Below are 21,203 nucleotides of genomic sequence, written 5' to 3'. Positions count from 1 at the left end.
CAGGATGATTGCTTATGTTTGAGCTGGACAACTTTCAGGGGAAGAATGTCCAGTTCAAATTTGTAATTCAGGTACAGGCTGAAAATCATGAATTATCTAAGTCTAATTACCTACGGTTGAAAGACTAGAACCAAACACCAAACTGGATCCCATAGATTGCTGAATTACAAAGTAATTTTGATCTCACTGCTTTACTAGATCTCATGTGAAAGTGAGGGCCTGCGTTAGCAAGAAGTGAGCTCTCAGCAAAATAGAGACCTACAGGAAGAGTTGTATGATGTATTAGTTTGGGTTCTCCAGAGAAATACAGATATAAAGATGGATAGATGGATGGATAGATGATAGATAGATAGATAGATAGAAATGGAGAGAGACAGAGAGAGAAATAGAGAGAGACAGAGACAGAGAAAGCAAGTGATTAGTTTATTATAAGGAATTGGCTCCCATGATTACAGAGGCTGAGAAGTCCTAAGGTCTGCAATCAGCAAGCTGAAGGCCCAGGAGAGCCCGTGGTGTAAGGGCTAGTCTGACTGAGGCAGGAAAACACCAAAGTCTCAGCTCAAAGGCAGAGAGTGTGACTTCTCCCATACTGAGCCTTTTTGTTCTACTTAGGCCTTCAATGGATTAGATGAGGCCCACCCATAGTAGGTAGGGCAATCTGCTTTACTCAGTCTAGGAATTCAAATATTAATGTCCAGAAAAACAGCCACAGACACAACACAGAATAATGACTGACCAAATATCGGGGTACCTTCTGGCCCAGTCAAGTTGACACATAAAGTTAACCATCACAGATGATTCAGAGTCCTTTAAGTCCTCGACTTTTCCTGAACCTTCCTTGTGCTGCAAAGAAGCCCTTTCTCCCTCTCTGATGAAGCTGTTTTTTTCTCTGATACAGTCTTTGCAATGACCTAACAAGGAGCCAAGTCTCCTTTTTCCCAGTTGCACCAATGTATCCAGCCCCTGCCAGGCTCTGTGTCTATAGTCATATCCCAGGATATGTACGTGGGCCAATCACAAAGGTAAACCCGGGGAGGAGATTATTTCCACACCAAGTGGAATTGTAAGAAATTTACTCATTATTTCAACAAAATCTAGTCAAGATCGGTGGGAAGGAATTCTAAAAATACAAGATGAAGGACAGAGGAACATCATTCTACATGAGATTGAATTTGTTAATATGCATGAACCAACCAGAGATTCTGAATTCAGTATATTGGCTCAGTGTATTCTACCTATTTGCATAGCGGCATAAGAACTAGACACAACAGTGGGCCACGCTAAGTGAAAGGAAGTTGCCAGAAGTTCCTTGCTATAATGGTGAAGAAGAAGGAATTCAGAGACTTGGGGAGATAGTAATGTTAGAATGGATTTATCCAGAAATGTTCACAAACTCACACCCTCAGTACCTGTCTCCTGAGAGAACCCAGAAACACTCCTTTCACCAGGGGATTCTACGTTGATTAGGGGTGAACATGCTTCTTGTCAAAGCAGTGTAATAACTGTTCTCTGCAGGCAAGGGGTGCTGGCTTCTATTTTCCTTGTAACGTGTGAAGTGAAGTTATACACTGAAACTTAAGTAGGGAGAAACACAGCAAGCAGTTTAGAGAGATTACAGAGGGATGTAGTCACTGTGGGAAAAGAGGAAGAGCTGATTAGAAATACATAGAATATTAGAATTGTTAGAAATAATATACCAACACTGGGAGCCTGGTTGATGTTGAAAAGATATGTTAGTGACACCAATCCACTTGATTTTGTGTGTGCACGTGTGTGTGTGTGTGTGTGTGCGCGCGCTTTCCTCATAGTACAGCAACCTAGTTACAGGAAGTGAGAAGGAGAGTAGTCATATTTATTTGTGACTGAGACTTTTCTAAATAAGAAAGTGACAAGGGAGTACCTACGAGTCAGGGGAACCCACCTTGCACTTTAAGATAAAGGTTATTTAAGAAATAAACTTACATTGTGAAATGCATACCTTTGTTTAAAACTATAAAGGAAAGCAAGAAAGTGATTACAATGAGTTAAGATAATAGTTATGTTCTGGGGGCAGAGAGACCAAGTAGGAAGGAAGAAGCAGGGTGATGCTGACCTGAACGGGGCTTCACAAGACTATTCATTTGCTAAACTGGACTATTTCATGCACTTTCCAGTAAATTATACTCCCCCATTAAACCTTTTTTGGAGGCATACACACAAACACATGCATGCACACATGCACACACACATACATACACCTCTGTTCCTAGGAGAAGAAATCCTCGGTGTTATTTTCCTGCAGAAGGCACTGTATACTGTAATGAACATCAAACACTCATCAGTATCACCTTCATATAAAGCATAGTGTTCTTCCTCAAGGCTACTTCTGACACCAGTTCTGCTGGTTGCACACAAAAGCATACTCTAGTGGATTGTCTGGTTTAAGTTAAGATTAAATCTCACAGAACCTAGAGAGAGGGGGTTGCCAGATTAATTCTTCAGAGGAAATCTCTTACATGAGCTTTTGAAAGGTTTCCTGACAGCGTGTGCAGGACGACCTCTCCCGATCAGTTTCTGGGGTGGACCTGTTTTCAGGTACTCAGCAGGAGAGAGGATCAGTCCCCTCTTGTGAAAACTGAGGCATCCTAATAGAACATCTGCCAGAACAGAAGGCCATTTTCAGTTCTGGTTGAAGAGAGCTGAGAAAGTACATGCAACCAAGGCCAAGATTTCATTCAGATAATAATTTTGAGTCTGCTGAAATTCATATAAAAATGAAACATTGAGACCTCTCAATTCTCTACCATAAAACGTGGCTAAGGTTATTGGAGCCTAGACAAAAACACCCATAGAAAGTCTAGCCTAGGTCAGTTTAGCTTCCCGGGATGCTCTTCAAGACAAAGCAAAGGAAACTTCCATCTAAGGACATCAGTGCAGCTAGTAGCTCTGGGGTTGGGTCTGTAGGCATCTTTGTAAATGATGACTTTGGTTTGATCTAAATCCTCTCTTAATGGTGACAATCAAAGATGATGGTAAAAGATGATAAAGCCATTTCAGCATCTAAGACAGCTATTAAGTTTCTGTATCTTCTTGAAGGTACATGTGCACCCCCCCCCCCAAATCAAATGCTTAATGGACAAATTAAAAAGAAGGTGGAACCACAGCATATCTTTCTTTTCTCCCCACTCCACCAACATTCAGTTATTAAGCACACTTAATTTTTTTTTGATGGGAGTAGGGAATACATGATGGAAATTAAAATTCTTCTTTTCTCAAGTACTGTCCTATAATTGCAGGGCAATTTGTAATTGCAAAGCTCTTCGTCAAAGCCCCATGATGTGGATGTCTGACTTCAGATCTGCAGGTTGCTTAAGCTGTGCTCCAGAAACCAACCACCCTAATCCTCAATGTCTTAAAACAGCATCGTTAGTTTACTGCTTATAGTCTACAACCATCTCAGACAACCAGTGCAAATAGGTTATCATAGACACTCAGGACTAGGCCAACAGGGACTCCATCCCAGCACCTTTTTTCATGATAACAGAGGTGAGAAAAGACCTGAGCATAGCTATCATGTACGCTCACCTTTTGTTGGTCAAAGCAAGTCATAAGGGTAAGTTTGATGTTATTGCCGTGGGGAATTATAAACATCTCCCAGACGGGCCAGAAAATGTATGTGAAAAACCATGTCCTCCTCCATGGCATCTTACAGGTAAGGAACCTGAAGCTCAGAGAGACTAAGACACTGGTCCATGGTCACCGGGGTAACGAGAAGGAAGGCTGTGTCTTTTGCATTGGGTATCATGGACTCTCACATACCTGACCTGTATTTGTTGACTTCTCCCTCCCTTCTGGAGAATGCAGGCATGCTTCCTGGTTCTTGAGTATCACTATATCTTGTGGCTTATCAAACCCTTTAATTTCAAAGTTAAAATCTTGTATTTTCTTAGACTCTCTGGGGCATACAGCGTTCATGTGGGTATTTGGCTTCATGGAGACTAGACATGTGACTCCAGTTACATAACCGAGTAGGCAACTGTCTAGTCTAATTTCAGAGAGCTCAAAAGGCTTCACTCCCCCACCCTGCTCCTTGATGCCTGAAGCTCCCCTAATAGCTACTATTATTAATAGCTCCCCTGAACTGGGGTGTTTATGTGTCAGGAATTGTGCTAAGTGCTTTACTTTTACAATCTCACTTAATCCTACAAAGTGAGGAAAAGTAATGCCCCATTGAATGGACCAGAAGCTCCCAGTTCTTTAACTTTCTCAGAGTGGTACAATGAGTGAGGGATTAAACACTGCCAAACCTGTGCTTTTGATGTCTGTGATTATTGCTTCTGCAAACAGGGACAAGACCTTACATCCCACAATCATGTAGACTTAAAATTAGATGCCGCTGGGAGACAGGCAAGGCCTTGGTCCAGTACAAAGGAAGCTCCTTGGAGGACAGTCCAGTTTTAAAAGGGGGAAGATTGAAGGAAGGCTGAGGGAGGAATGCTATCCAGTAGGAGCAGGAAAGAAGTTCCCTGTAATAATTTCCTAACAAAGTAACAAAGGACCACAAACTGTGCGGCTTCCACAGCAGAAGTGCATTGTCTCAGCTCTGGAGGTTGGAAGTGTGAGATCAAAGTGTCGGCAGCATTGGAGGGCTGAGAGGTGGAATCTGCTCCCACCAGCCTCAGTCGTTAGTTCCTTGGCTTGCAGGCGGTGTTCTCATTGTGCCTCTTCATGCTGTCTCCCCTCTATGCATGTCTGTGTCCAATTGTCCCCTTTTTGTAAGGGCACCAGTCTTATTGGATTAGGGACGCCCCTGCTCTAGCTTGGCCTCATGAACGAATCCCATCCACAACAACCTTATTTTTACAAATAAGGTCAGACTCTGAGTTACTCCATTAGGGCTTCAGTATTTGAAGGCAACACAATTCAACCCCTAATAGTCCCCAGTGAGGGACCCTCACCCCTCTACAGATTTTCCTCCACGAGTTGCATCATGCTAAACCCACTGTAAGCTGAACATATTGTCAGTCAAGAATGCACTTAATGTACCTAAGCTATCAAACAGCATAGTTAAGCCTCACCTACTGTACATGTGCTCAGGACACTTACATTCGCCTGTGGTGGGGCAGAATCATCTAACACAAAGCCTATTTTATAATGAAGCATTGACTATCTCATGTAATTTGTGGAATATGTACTAAAACTGAGAACCAATAGCTGTAAGTGTATCAGTCGCATCCCTCTCGTGATGGTGTGGCTAACTGGGAGCCATGGTCTGGAAAAAGATCAAAATTCAAAGCGCAGATTCTACTGAATGCGCACTGCTTCCCCACTACAGTAAAGGGGAAAAATCTAAGTCAAATCACTGTAGGTCAGGGGGTTTTATCAGTGGAAGAGGTCGCTGCTGCTAGAGCTTCTCCGGTGGCTGCCTGGAAGAGCAGGTGACCTGTCCACTGAAATAAATTGCACAACCTACAAGTTGAGAATTAAGTTTTATTTGGCGAACATTTCTGAGGACTTAAGCCCAGGGTGATAGCCTCCCAGATTGCTCTGAGAGACTGCTTCAAAGTGGCAAGGCAGAAGCCAGGATATATGAATTTCTGCAACAAAGACCAGGTAGTTGGAACATCAAAAGATTACTATTAATTAAAGAAAACCAGGCATCTCAAGTTAAGGAATTAACTTTTTTCTATGCATGGGAAGGTACAGAGGTCTGGGGTCACTGAAATCACTCCTTTGATAGGCCCCTCGCTATCCAGGGCCAGTAGCTGGTTCTTTCACATCCTGAGTTCCCTCAGGGTTCACCACTGGGGGTGGTGGCAGAGGCTGGGCTTGGCTGCCTGCTTGTCTGCATCCTAAGTTCCCTCCACTCACTGTCGGGGGTGGCGGTAGAGGCTGATGACTTGATGGCCACAACATTCTTTGTTTATTGATATGGCTTGCAGTATTTTTTATTCACAGAGCCAACCCAGGAAAATGAGGGGTTGCTGATGCCTGGAGGGGTAGATTCTGACCAGGGAGAGGCCTGGAATTAGAGACCCCTCTTGATTTTGAGGACTTGGAAGCAACCAACACAAGCCACTGAAGAACCACATGGTTCTGAAAATCAGGCAAGCGTGTGCGTCTGGAGAATAAAACAGAATCACACAAACTTCCCAAAGTGCCCCGTTCTACCCACTGGGCCCTGCCTCCCTCTCCTGCTCCCCCAGGGCTTACCCTCTTGCAGGAGCCGCAGTTCATAAACTTTTGCCTCAGGCTCTATTTCTGTAGGAGCCTAGGATCAGTAGTCTGCACTGCAGGGAAAAAGGCATTTTTTTCTAGAATGTTGTCCTATTTTTTATAGCTATTTTGTGCCATTTTAAAATTGGCCCTCCCCTCTTAGCCATGGTCTCTCATTCCCCCAAATAATTGCTTTTACGTTTTATTTCGGATAATTCACTGAGTGGGAAATCAAAGATACGATAGTTAGGCAGCACATTAGTATTCACGGAGGGCTTTTTTGTGCTTCTCATTACAGAATATATTTTCTTGCTGAGAATCTCCCATCCTGCTCCCCAAAGGTGGCATTATTTTGAAGCTATGGTGAGTAGAGATAAAGAACTGAGAAAAAATTTTCCTGAGCTGGATTGTGCACCTCCGCGTCCTTCCTGGCCTTCGTCTCTCAGGTGCCTTCCAAATACATAAGACACTGAAGGACAGATCACTTAAAGAGTGCAGCTGACCTCGGGCTCAGAGGGTCTCATAGACAGTGGCACGTGCCGAAGCAGTTTCAGCTGCTCCCTCTGAAGGTTCTTGGTCAAAGTGTCATGAGTGTGACTTGCACGTACCTGCCATGCCCAGGCATGTGGGGCCAGATGCAGCCCCTCTGGCTGGTGTGGTTTCTGATGGATGGGCGGGTGGTATGGGGGGCTTAAACCCCATAAATAAGGAGTGACCGCCAACAACCATTTCATCTCTGGGCCGCAGGTTCTTCATCCTGCTCAGATGGGCAGGAGGAGTGTGGATGGCCTTCAAGGCATTTCCAGGACTAACATTCTGCAATTCTTGATTCGTATCAACTATGAATACAGTTAAAACACTGGCCCATTGAGGGAGGCTAAGGGGCCATTCTTATTTTATGTGTAACTCGATCTCCAGCTCTCATCTTTTCGAAAATAGATTTGTTCAGACCAGCAGGGAGATTCTTATTGTCTAACTTGGTAGAAGCAGCTTGTTTAGCCAGAGGGGGCCCTCTTTCTGGGGATGAGGTGTCTCCCAGTTAATAAAGACTGCAGAGCTGGCTGCTTGGACTTGTAACAAATGAGAGTCATGGCCAGACCTCGGAAGATCTGTAATGTGAGAAGGAGTCCGTTCCAACCCAGGGAGCTTTGCCAGGAGAGCACTGGCACTGAAAGAATAGACTTCAGCACTGGGGAGCATCTGGGTGCTCAGCCCCCTGGGCAGCCAGGAACATGGCACCGGATGTGGACAGGAAGGTCACATCTCTACCTGGACACTCCCAGAAGCCTTCTGAGGATGGAAAGGGTAGGGGGTGAGGTGGCTCTCTGAAACACTGCACCGCCTTTTTGAAAAAGCAATCAATTGTTAACATTGAATTAAGCTTAAATCTCTCTGGACACTTATTTAACTTTCTCTTCTCTGCTTGCCATCCGATGAAGCCTGTTAATGGTGACACGATTAGCTACAGACCAACAAAGAAACTGCATCTTTTTTCAGTGCATCGAGTTATGCTGTAAATTTTGTGAGCTCTAAACCAGAGGAAACCCACCATATATAAATGAGATAAAGACAAGAGATGGTCCACAAGAAGCAGAGATGAATAGCTTTGATTCTGTCCCTATTAGAGCCTCCCGTGCCCCAGGGCACCGATGAAGGACAAAATTTTAAAATCGCTGGTATTAAGGGATTTGTTGACACATGGCCCCTGGTGTCAATCCCAGCTCTCCTACTTACTAGCTTCATGGCCACAGGCATGTGACCTCTCCTCTCTGGCAGGATTATCGTGAGGCTTATAGGAAAGAATGAATGTATTTAAAGCACAAGCAGAGGGCTGTACACACAGGAGTGCTACATAAATAAGGCGGAGTGACAGCATCGCATCAGGAACTACGGGAAATGCCACGGTTGGTGCTTCCACAAATTACATTTTATTCACCTTGGGAGTCTCACCAGTGCCTCGCTGGTGTAACCAAAGAGCTAAAACTATGGGAAAATCTGTTTATTCTCCATCAAAAATCTCAGCATTTTGTCCTCAAAAAGAGATTTTTGTTTCAAAAAGAAAAATGAATCCCCACTATGCCAAATTTGCAACCAGCAAATATTCCTGTAGCCTAAGCAAATGACAAGGTCTGAAAATAGTTTCCCTGCCATTTCATGTTGTGCTTTGTCACTCTGCAGTAGTGGATGAAATGAAAATCTTGAACATCACCCTTGAACTCTAATTTCCACCTTGGCAGAATGGTTCTCACGCCTTCATGACAAATTTTCTCGAGAGATTCCCAGGCCACCAGTAAAACATTCTCGCTGCTCAGGCAGGATGGAGATACAGTTGCATTTCCAAGTAATTCACTGATACTCAGGCCTCGGTAGTCAGAACCCAGGGATATCGTAGGAGTCTTGGTCTGGTTCTTCTAATCACAAGTGGCCTTATTGGAACAAGGTCCCTTCTCCTCGTATATAAAATGCATTGTAATTTCAAGGCTTTTGTGACTTTTTCAGTATCACAGGCAACATTTAAGAAAGGAAACTATAAATTGGAGAGATTTGTTAACTTTTATCACATGGGTCATATTGATAGTCTACGACATAGCCATCAGCAGTGCTCAGCTCCTAGCTACTGCTAGCTAACATCTGTAATGAATTTTCCACTGAGTTCCTATATCCCAGTGGCTTTTCCATCATGTGCAGTTCGGGCATAATTAAGATGAGGATCAACTCAGCAACCCTCCCTGCACCTGCCTGGACCTCCCTTTCTTTAAGACAAGGGCAAGCGGAGGGGGTTATCTCTTTGGAGGGAGAGAGGGCTCTGTCCTGCCTGCCATCCTCAGCACTGCTCTTTGCAGATGGCCGGGGGACATGTGTTCTGATGCTGTACCTAATGCCTTCATTTAATCTAGTTTATGTATTGAAAGCGAAGGTGGACAGAGCACGTTTTGTCCGTCACTCTATTTGCCAGCATAGTCCCAAACCCAGAATAGGTATCAAAAAATAAATGCCAAATGAATCAATTAAAAAGTCCAAAATGTATACAGTGTTTTAAATTGCCATTAGTCACTACACTAGGCTGAACCAGCCTCATACTTTCTCTCTTTTTTTTAAATTAAAAACATTTTTATTGAATATACTTTCTTTCTTAAATAGGCTGCTGCTTCCTCCTGTGTGCTTATTCTCAGCATCACAAGCACAGATTTTGGATTTGTTCACCAACCCTCAGAGGAGACAAGACCTGCTCCAGGTGCATCTCTGTCATAGCATCTTGTGGCTAGATTGAAACTCTGTGTTTGATTTCGTTACCAGTCCATAATTGCTCACTTAAAAATAATCTGTTTTCTTTTTCAGAAGAGCACCTTGCAAAATATTTCACTGTTTTTCTCATGATGGACAATTTTCCCAATAACAACAACAACAACCAAAAAAGCCAAATCTTATCTCTTATCCATGCCACCGTCCTCCACCTGGCCATCTCACCTGGTGAGGGATGGGCTGGGACAGTGTGCTGATGCTGGGCAATCAGCCAGGACAGGACACTTCGTGAAGATTGAGTAAGCAGTTCTCTTAGGAAAGTCGACTTAAAAAATGATAAAAACACGGTTGGTGCCATAATTAATAAATTGATTATTTCTTCAGAAAATCATGGGGAGAGTGTCCAAGAGAGACAACAAGAGACAGAGTAAACTTTTTTATTTACTGACTTATTAGAGAAGACATGCTTTTGGGATTGTGTTAGTAGATTTTTTTGCAGGCTTCCTTTTACACTTAGCTTCTTCTATCCCTCAATTTTCCTTTTCTTTCTTTCTTTCTTTCTTTTTTTTTTTTTTTTTCTTTTTGTGAAGTAACGAATGAAGTTGGAGATGGATGTACTGGGATCTCCTGCTCCATTGACTTTCCAGGGAAAATCAGAGAGAATGAGAACCAGGCAGAGCTGCAGACCAGGAGGAAGCTTTACTGAACTCAGGATGTGCATGACCTTGTGGGAGGAGGCAATGGGAGGTCTCTGGCTCAGATCAAAGGAATCAGCTTTGATATGTGTTTTAAAAAGTGAATTCTCTTGTGGAGAGGACACAGTCAGAGTTGGTTGGCTAAGAACAAGGATGGCCTTATTTGGGCAGATGGAAAGAACAAGTCTACAAATGTGGAGCTGGTTCTGATGTGCTTGGACTCAGAGATCTTATCAGGTGATCTTGTCTTTGCTTTTGTGAATTTCTAGCCTCTTACAACAAATATCATCAACCTGGTAGCACTAGAAAAATCTCTAGAGGGACTGGGACTCTTTGACATCTTCACACGAAGACTTTGCTTAGTTCTCTGTATTTCTACCCAGTGCTCAACGTCAAAGTATGGAAATTGTAAGAATCTTGACTTGAATTATATAATTATACTTAGATCATAAAAGGAGACTGTAAAATGCCTCTAGGATAAAGAATACATAGGATTTCACTGGGTGGCAAGTAGATAGTCCAAAAACCAAAGGAGACAGAATTCTAAGTGACGGTGCATTTGAAACAGCACCTGACCATAGATTCTTGGTCTTGTGGCCACCCCTAATTGTAGCTGCTTTTTCCTCTTCCTATACATGTTGACTTTCCCCATTTGGCTATCAGATTCTCAAGGACGAGGACCATGCCTGAAACTATCATGTATGTGTCTGTAAACTTTTGTAGTTGGGCCCCCTGGCTAGACTCAGCTCCAAAGGGATTTTGTCTTGTTTGTGACTGCATCCCCAGGGCCAGCTGTATAGCTATGCTCAGTAAGTATTTTCAAATGAATAAACTGGTGCATTTATGTCTTCTGCTATAGCAGAGTGCCTGGAATAGAGTAGACCTTTGGTAAAGGTTAAACTGAACTCGGGGATGGTTCTCACTCCTTTGCATGACCTGTCTCTAGTTTGTGAACCAGAGAATGAAGCTAACTGATGAAAGGACAAAGGCTCAGGTGTCTGCACCAAGCAGATGAAACTGAAGTTTCTCCAAGGTTTTCACGCTGTCAATTTAAAAAAAAAAATGTACCTTGACATCGTCAGAGCCGCTTTTCATTTTATTCATCAAATTTATGTTGGCTATGCCCACTGACTGCTTTTAAATCAATTTCCTTCTCCACACAGATGGCTCTTTCTGTTATGTAATCAGGAGTCAGGAAGCCACAATCCACACAAATTACTTCTCTCTGCTCTTCAGAAAGAAACCATATTCATCACAACAAGACGACCACCAGGTCAGTTCTATGCTTCTCTCTTATCTTTGGAATAGATAATATGGAGCAATAGCAACGCAGGCATTTTTGGAGGCTGGTGGATTTCCCACTAAATCCTCCACTGAGAAGAGGTAGCGTTTGGATGCTATTTCCAGTGATATCCCATTATGTCCAGGTATTTGTTCAAAGTCTGGTTCAACACATGATAAGAAAAAGAAAATATAAAAAAAAATCTATGAGATTTTAAAGTAACCTTTATCACTTTATATCTGATTATTTCACTGTATCTCCAATTTGAAAGGACAGGTTGAAAAATTACAGTAATCGGAGAGAATTAGAGCATTAAATTTGTTTGAAAGTCTCCCAAACTGCTATTTATCTAAAGCCTAAAGCCAGGCTTTTACTGAAAGGGGCTTTTATTAATAGCCCGAAATAAGCATCTGTTGAGGGCCTTAATGAGGAAACAATAAGTGAGAAGCCTTGCATATCAAAATATAATGTTGTCCTCATTTATTTTTCTGGAAAGAAAAGGAAAATAATGCGAATGTATTGATCAAAGAGACAGCTGTCTGCTAGTTAAACGTCTTAGCTCTTCAGAGAAAGAAACCTATATTTCAGAGTTTGAAATATAAGCTGTGATAAAAGGTAACTTTTTTCCTCAACTGACACAAACCTTTTGGATTTCAGAAATAAAAAAAATTATTTTAAAAGTTTTCTCATAAAATTATCAACATCTCTTTTATTGTATCTTTCAAGGGACTCCTCAGAGCCACGTGATCCCCGTGGAGTTTGGCTCATTGCAGAGCAAGGTCTCTCACGAATCCCCCAAGACTTCAAGCTCCAAGGGCTGGGGGCTGAGTGTGTCTCACTTATCACTGTAGTCCCAGCACAAGGTGGAACACGTAGCACAAAGCAGGTACAAATGGCCGAACGAATGATTTTTCATATCTTTGTTCATGCTCTTTTCACTGCCTGGAATAACCTCTTTTACTTTCCTGCCAGCCCCAAATGTGCCATTTCCTAGTTCAGTGCATGTGTCTTCTGCAAAGTCTTCCTGGGTGACAAGTTCTACCCACTCCCACTGAATCCTTACTGTTAATTCATAGAGAAGTCACTCTCTCCAAGTATTTTAGACCTTGATTCTAACCTCGTTTCCTAATTACTTTTTCTGAACCTACTTGCAAGTTCTCTGAAGACTGAGAACATGTATTATCTTTCTATCTCTGTAGGACCTAGCACAGTGCTACACACTTAAAATGTGTATCATGACCAGTTCGTGCCTTGCAATGAAATTGACAGCAAGTCTTCAGACAAAATGTACCAGCAGTGAAATCTGGTAATAAATGGGGCCATGATCTCTTTAACACAATCCTCTTTCTCATCCTGGCCCGCAAATCACTGCTTCCTCACTACTTAGTCTTCTAAATCCTGAGATCCCAATGTTTTAGTAATATTTTTACTGTTCACTTACTCTCAGCTCTATCACCTTACTCGTGAGGTGGGTGAGCCAACTTAACTGTCCAGACATCTGCCAGGTAGGCCGAAGATTCTAGTGGAAGATTGTACTGAAGTTACAAAATAACAAGAACTTAACTTTAAACACCCAATAAGGTAATCAATCTCTGAAAACAGAGTGCCATTCATAGGAAAGCGAATTTTTCTGTAAATGCAAAATTTTCTTCTCTTTATAATTTTAGTAGTTTGCTGTCAAATAATCTTACTTAAATCTTGCGTTCAAGGCCTTTGTTATATTTGGCTAAACAATGCTTTATCCAGTTGGCAGCCCAATTTAGCAGAAGGATTATCTGATAAAACTTATTTAATGTGTTTAGCATTGAGCCTCTTATAACTTCTCAGACAATACTTGGAGCTGTTAATACCTTCTAAAATTTGTTGTACCTAGAGAAATGTTAAGGGGAACACAGAAAGTAAAGCAGTAATGTAGTTTTTAATCAATATCAATCAATAGTCAATTGAAGTAAAAGGGAAATTTTTTACTCAATAGAAAGTTGATTTGGTTTTATTAGCTTTTCTTGTTTAAAAAACAACAAGGACTTGCTTTTTTTTCACTTTTCACGTAGAAAGTGAAATTTTGTGTGTAAATGCAAATGTCTGAATATATGTGAGAAAGCAGAATGATTCTAATCCTTCCCTGAACTTTAAGTCTGAAGAAGAGAAAATCTGACTGAGCTTAGGGACCTGGAAAAATGAGTAGGCTGATTTTAGATGGCAATTCTGGGGCCTGTCATAGGCTGGTTTCTCCCCAAAGCAAAGCCTGACAGATGCTTATATGCAGGTGGCTGACTTAGAAAGGGGTCCCAGGGAGGAGGAGGGAGACAAAGAAGCAAAACAGGGAAGGAGGGAAGTCAGTAGAAAGATGGATATTGAATTGGCTGCCATTATGCTCAATCCAGTGGGACATTCCAAGGAAAATACAATCACCCAGGAAATGAAATGGGATAGCAACTGCCCATTAACTTCTGTCCCATGGGTCTCCACACTTCTAGGGAAGCTCTGGGGAAGATAGCAAGGATGGGAGGATGCAGGGAAGGTGCTTTCAGTTGGAACCTGCACAAAGCTGCTTGAAGCCTGACCGGAAGTGGTTACCACATCAGGGCTGGAGGAAGAAGAGGGGCTTGAGAAAATCCAAAGCTGTGACAAGGACAACTCTACTTGGAACATTCCCTAGTCACTAACACTCCCGGGTGGGAAGGCACAGGGACACCTGGCCTCTGACATACTGACAGCCCTCAATCAGGTATAGCCCAGACACAGAGCCTTTTCAATTTGTAAATAAATTCAGTTTGTTATAACAAGTCTTTTTCCCCCCAAAACTGAGGCATCAACCCAGCTTATGGAGGAGATGACTCAGTATTGCTTACTAAGAAGCCTGAATCCCATGCAACTTGGACAGTTTGTTATCACATCTCCTTGGAAACCACTACAGTGTCTGAGTGTCAGAACACCCAGGCACCCAGCATATCTCAGAGACAGGTGCTAACAAGGATGACATAGGACAGAAATCAAAGGCTGCCTTCCAAGCGGCACTATGTGTACTTGGCCCACTAAAAGTTTTGGTATTTGTTGATTTTCCCCACTAAATTGCCTATTTGATTATGTCTTCCATCTACTCAAAATCAATTTTTAAAAAATCCATCCAGTCTTTAGGCTCTAGACAATCCCATAACACATTTATAATCAATAATATTTAAAGTAAAATAAATCCACCTTCCAGGCCAGTAAAACTAGGAAAAATGATCATTGTCAAATAGTATTTAGGGTTCATTATTCTCAATCACTCAGAATTAGCCAAGTGAGCTCCAAGTGCAGATTATTAAAATTTTATAACCAGGCATTTCCTTTATCACTTTTCAACCCCCAAATTTAGAACAATCATACTTTGAAACAAAATGTGAGAATCATTAGTCAAAACCATTCCCAACCAGTGGGACACTGCCCTTTCCCCATTGTGTGTTTTTGGCACCCTTGTCAAAGATCAGTTGACTGTAGATGTGTGGATTTATTTCTAGGTTTTCTACTGGTCTTTATGACTGTTTTTATGTCAGTACCATATTCTTTTGATTACTGTAGCTTTGTATAGTGTATTTTGAAATCAGGAAATGTGATTCCTCCAGCTTTGTTCTTCTTGATCAAGATTCTTTAACTATTTGGGGTCTTTTGTGATTCCATATAAATTTTAGGGTTTTTTTTTTCTGAAAAAAAGGTCATTAAAAATTTGATATAAATTTCATTGTATCTGTAGATCATTCTGGGTGGTATGGACATTTTCACAATATTAATTCTTTTTTTTTCATTTTTCGGTTTTATTAGGTAGAATTGTTACAATTTCACTGCACATATACAATGTATTGCATATAAATACATATACACAATATACTGCGCATATTTTTTTAAACTTACGTATATACACTGTTCATTGTTTTTAAGAACATTTAGAGCTTTAGCTTTTTAAACTTACATAGTTATCAAAGGAATAAAGCCAACCACAAAAAAATAGTTAATTCAAAAAGATACATACACCCCACCACTAACAGCAACATCATTTATAATTGCCAAGATATGGAAGCATCATAAGTGCACATCAATAGGTGAATATATAAAGAAGATGCAGCATATATATGTAATAGAATACAACCCACCCATAAGAAGGAAGGATATTTTGCCATTTGCAGCCCTTCATTCACTTTTTTTTTTCCACTTCAAAAACCAGAGTTTTATAACTGGCATAAACATTTCCATTACATCAAAGAAGAACAAAATACCTAGAAATACACAACCAAGGAGGTTACCTATACTCTGAAAATTATAAAATATTGATGAAGGAAAATGAAGCTGTTACAAAGAAATGGGAAGATACCTTGTGCTCTTGGATTGAAAGTAATTCTTGCAGTTATGGACACAAGATGTTTTTCCATTTATCTGTGTCTTCTTTAATTTCCTTCAATGTTTTACAGTTTTCAATGTACAAGCCTTTCGCCTCTTTGGTAAAATTTATTCCTAAGTATTTTATTCTTTTTATTGCTTTTGTGGATGGAATTGTTTTCTTAATTTTCTTCTCAACTATTTCATTGTTCATGTATGGATATGCAGCTGACTTTTGTATGTTGATTTTATATTCTGAAACTTTACTGAATATGTTTATTAGTTCTCAGAGTTTTTTGGTGGAGTCTTTAGGAGACTTCATAAATAATATCATGTTATCAGCAAATAGAGATGATTTTACCTCATTCCAACTTGGATGCATTTAATTAATTTTTCTTGTCTAATTGCTCTGTCTAGGACTTGCAGTAGTACCTTGAATTGAATTGACGAAAGTGGGCATCCTTGCTGCATGTGTGAAGGTGATGACGGTGAGGGGGAGGCGTGCTTCTACTCCAGGTGGTGTACAGGCATGGACTTCGAGCAGCGTTGTTAGCTGGACTCAGCATCAGAGGTCCTCAATGGCAAAAGCTAGTGGTGTCCCTGGTGATGTCAAGGGTTTCTCCTGCTTTCCTTTCCACTGGAGGTGGTAGGGGATTTCTGAGGCAATTCCTCTTGGTACCAAGCTGTGTCAGGTTGGAGGATGAAGTGAAACAGGTAAAATGCTTTCTGCACTTTTCTATGTGGTCATCTTCGATTTTTAAGCTCCATGGAGTTGCTGCAGCTTCTTAATTATAAGCTGGAGCTCTCCCAGAACAATTTCATTGGTGGATAATTATTAAATTGTTTTCGTAGGGAGAACCAAGGCTGGTACCTCCTAACCTGTCATCTCTGACATCACTCCACATGCATTTAAAAATAACTTTATTACATTCATCAAAAAACAATCTAGCTGGACTTTTGATTGGTATTGCATTAAATTTATATTCAATTTTTAGATTAATTTTGGCAAGAATTGACCTTTTTTTTTTTATAAAACTACATCATCCCATCCAAGAGAATGAACAGTCTCTCCATTTAATCATTTTTTCAATCCTTTAACAAATAGAGAAGTTTTAGATATTCCTTGCTAAGGATTCTATATTTTATAACATTTATCTGATTCTGAGTGTATTTGGAGCTGTATTTTGCTGCTGTAGAGAAATGCTATTGATCTTTTGTGAGTTGACCTTATATCCAGAAACCTTGTTGATCTCTTTAACTAATTAGGGGTCAGGTTTTAGAGGTGGAATTTCATTTCCGCTGGCTTCGTTTAAGCTTGGTTCTACTTGCCTTTGTGGTGGGAATGTTTTATAATCCAGGCATTTTGTTTTTCCTTGTAAGGTATACATTGTTGCAACTAAGACTTGTCTCTGCAAATGTAAAACTCCAGAGGTCTGACTGGAGGGTATCTGGGCAAATGGATTACAGTTTCTTTATGTCCAAGGAATATACAAATACTTGTGTGTAAAACCAAAAGTCACCCACTGGCCCAGAGGTAATAATCAGAGAACCAATGATAATAATCCTTACAAACCACCAAAGTCCCTTACTTTCTCTAGGTTTGACCTTCCTTGCTTCCTCATTTCTAAAACTTTCAAGGCCACAACTTGAAGCAAAAGAAGCCAAGTTGACAGTGGGCCAGAATCAGTGTGACTACTCTGGAAACCAAGATGGAAACACTCTCTCCTCCATCTATTCCCAGGATGTCAAAGGAAGAAAACTGGAGCAGGGCATGCAAACCCTGGGAGGAAATGGGAGCTTCCTCTTCAAAAACTTTGTCAAGCATTCCTTGAACCACTGAGTTGTAAATGATGTCGATACAGGCAGAGTGAAGGGAAAAGTTAAAGAGGACACAGAAGTGTTAAGCGATTTGCTCAATTTAACAGGATAGGGGAAATCTGAGCTATCATCTTGGAATTTGATCTATATTGAGAGCTAGTCTAGGGGAGGTTGTGTTCCTTTTCTATTTCCCTAGTAAGTTTTTTAACCTACATTATCTAGACTTTTTTTTTTTCATTTCTTTGCTTCATTTTGCTTGTACAAGGAGTCCTTGAGTTGATTTAAAAGAAAAAAAAAACTCTGAAAGATGTATAAAGCTATTATTTTCCTGCACTGCTTTAAAGGGCCACCATTAGTAAGCACATTCCGAACGTTTGGATACAAGCCCTATACTCACTGCTTCCAGTAACAATTTGTTTCAGATAGTTTTGCTAATAGAGTGTGTTTTGTGGTAGGTGCTCTGACACCTTGGAAGGCAATTTCTAAACTCTTCTGGAAACTATTTGGTAAAAGAGGAACAGTCATGAGGAAGGATTACCAAGGGGAATTTTGGAAGCTGGCCACCCAATTAGGCAACTTTTCTTCTCCAAGGACCTGAAACTTGTGCTCGTAGTTTCAGGATTTATATGGACACAGCCCTTGAACTCTGACATTTTTAAAAGAAATGAGACTGTACCAGAAATCTGGGCTCAGTCACACCCACATTGGTCCCCTTGGAAAGCAAAAGTGCTCTTAGGAAAAGACAAAGGACCCACCCCTAATCACACTGCCAGTCACTTCTCATAAGGAAAGTTTGCAATTGGTTAGGAAAACAACGTTGCTCTAAATTTAGCAGATGAAGGAGGACATGGGAGAGGAAGAGGATTAAGAAGATTGGAGGTGAGAGTGGAGAGAAGAGAAGGAGGCTTCTGACTCTTACCAGGGAGGGTAAGATAGATATTGCTAAAAAGAAAATCGTGTTAATGTAGAGTCCACAGCAAAAGGACTCAGACAGTGGAGCAACTGGCAGATAACCAGGAGAGACAGACAATGGCTATTTTAAATCACATCTGGCATTGCCCTTAGCCATGCGAAAAGAACAGAGGCTTTAGGATAAGAAAGAGTTGAGTTCAAATTCTTAATGCACTTCTTTCCACTTGAGTGACTGTTACTTATCCTCTTTGGACCTCGGTTTCCTCATCTGTAACATGTGAGGTTAAAACCTTGTAGTCCTGTTAGCAGCATTCAAAATAATGTTGTCATTTTTTTTTAAATCCTTGCACATTAGAGCTCCTACAGTGTGGTACCCTGGTTGAGGACAAGCCCTTGGTCATTCTTAATGGATGTACTAAAGCCAAACTGCTGTGTTCTTATTTAACCTGTCTTGATGGACACCAGGGGGTAAGACCATGCCCCTGCAGGAAGGGGCAGAGCTTTCCCTGTGGGGAATTAGCATCACCACTGCCATCTTTTCTTGGATGAGGTTGAAGCCAATCCTGGGATGGGGACAGGAAACCAAGACTGTGGAAGTAGGCGCAGAGAGCAAGGGGGCACTTCCTCTGTGGAGGTGGGAGGCCTATCCTGGTTGGCCTTGGGCTTTTCCTCAGGAGACATGTTGTAGGGCATCCTCCCTGGAGAGAAGAAAATGACCCCTACCAGACAGCGGTCATCTGAGAGTGAGTCAGAAAGAGCCCCATCAGGGCCTCCTGATCCTACGACTCCAAACAACAGTCTGTTTTGTCTTTTCCTTCTGCCATCCCTGGCTTTAAGTGGAGCTTTAAAAAAACACTTGCAGTCTGTTCTCCACTATCCCTCCGCGTGAATGAGCCCAACGAAGGAGGCAGGGCTTCAGGGGAGAGTAACTGAGGCCAGAGAGAAGCCAGTCTCCAGGAGCAGGAGGAGAGCAGATAGATGCATAGGAGGTGAAGGGGCCACATTCCAGAGCCTGAGCTGCAGATGACAAACAGGGAGGATTGTCACAAGACACGTTTTCCTGCTCCAGGCCACCCAGGGACTTGAAGTAGCCAAGTAGGGTGGGACATTTAAAAGGAAGTATAAACTTTTTGTAATGAATACATCATCCACTTATTATTACTAGCATCAGTTAGAATCAAGATGTCAGTTAATTGTCTTCTAGCAAAAGATTTTTTTAAAAGCATTTTACCATTACGGGCTGTTGATGTGAGTAACTTCCGGTCATGGTGGTCAGCCTCTCATAATGACCATAAAAGAGCACCCATCAGCCTCAATGTGTTCCAGGAAATGGCCGGCTGAAGACACTGGCTATTTTTCCAATGCACCCTTTGTGCCAACACTGAACCACCATTCCTTTTTTGAAATGTCTCCAAACTGTTCTCTTGCCCCTTTGCAGCTGACCAAGGACAACTGAAGGCCTAAGAAATCTCCCTCCCTTTCAGATCCCACCTTAGTGGAAAACCTGGCAATCAGAATCTTGTCCCAGTATTCTTTTTCTTCTACAAAACTTACTCTCTTTTCTAACACCTTTGAACTCCTGCCGAAATGAAAGTGATGGCAGATGGGTTCCCTTGCTGCAAGTTTATGAATGAACAGCCTGTGTTAATTTCATCTTGGATTGAGTTTGTCTTTGCAGATGGGAAGTCATACAAAAAAAAAAAAAATGGCCTTTACCAAGTGAGAAATTTGGAGAAAACCCTGGGGAAGTAAAGGGTTTCCATTTTGTAGTTTTCTGGTTCAGAGGGAGTATAGTGGAAGAGGAAAAGGAGAAGGGAGTAGGGGCGCTTATGAAAATGAGGTCGGGAATCAAGGGATGTCTCCTGCCTTTTCCCTCTCCTTCCTGACACGTCTGTACAAGCCTTTATGGGAGACTCAAGGGGGCCTCATGTAGGTAAACAGGCAAGAGGGTCCCTTCATGGTTTGAAGGCTGGAGAGGTAGAAAGTGTTTAGGGAGAAGAATGTCTCTTGTCTTCATGGGTATAGCAAATGCAAACCAGGCTTAATATAATTTTTTGAAATTAAATATGCCCTAGATTATCACATTAAATCAAACCAAATAAATAAATATTAGACATCTACCACATTCCAGGTCCAAAATATAATTGATAAGAAACACTGTGTAATGGGACTTTCATTCAATTAAAGCAATGCTAGCTTCCCCTAAAGTTCTTACCAAAGAATCCAGATTCTAAGTGTGGCGTTTTCACAGACCCTAGTGAACAGCACAGGAGGATAGGATGTGGGATCCTAACATGCAATTTGAGCTTGGGCTGAGTGTTTCCTCCAAAGTGGCTGAGTGTCTTTATTACCTGGAAACATTCAGTCCACCAAGACTGAACCAAGAAGAAACTGACTACTTGAACAAACTAATCACTAGAAATGAAATCAAATTAGCAATAAAAACCCTCCCTACAAATAAAAGTCCAGGACCAGACGGCTTCACCAGGGAATTCTACCAAACATACAAAGAAGAACTCTACCAATCCTTCTCAAAATCTTCCAGAAGATTGAAAAGGAGGGAATACTCCCAAACTCATTCTATGAAGCCACCATCACCCTGATACCAAAACCAGGCACAGACACTACCAAAAAAGAGAATTATAGGCCAATATCATTGATGAACATAGATGCAAAGATCCTCACCAAAATATTAGCAAATAGAA

General features: G+C 41.4%; 1 long non-coding RNA gene across 2 annotated transcripts; it reads left to right on the top strand.

The window, feature by feature from the left end:
* The first annotated feature begins 6,488 nt into the window (after window positions 1-6,488).
* On the top strand, window positions 6,489-20,961 carry LOC116661126. 2 transcript variants are annotated; one of them, XR_004316882.1, is made up of 7 exons: window positions 6,489-6,558; window positions 9,337-9,430; window positions 9,535-9,737; window positions 10,029-10,370; window positions 11,297-11,406; window positions 12,142-12,301; window positions 16,186-20,961. It is a non-coding gene; the product is annotated as an uncharacterized LOC116661126 (long non-coding RNA). The 2 variants fall into 2 exon arrangements; XR_004316881.1 differs by lacking the exon at window positions 10,029-10,370.
* The last annotated feature ends 242 nt before the right edge of the window (window positions 20,962-21,203 follow it).

The sequence above is a fragment of the Camelus ferus genome, chromosome 33, assembly GCF_009834535.1.
Source record: "Camelus ferus isolate YT-003-E chromosome 33, BCGSAC_Cfer_1.0, whole genome shotgun sequence".
Taxonomy (NCBI): domain Eukaryota; kingdom Metazoa; phylum Chordata; class Mammalia; order Artiodactyla; family Camelidae; genus Camelus; species Camelus ferus.
The sequence above is the reverse complement of the archived record's forward strand: the minus strand, read 5'-3'. Positions and strand labels throughout refer to the sequence as shown.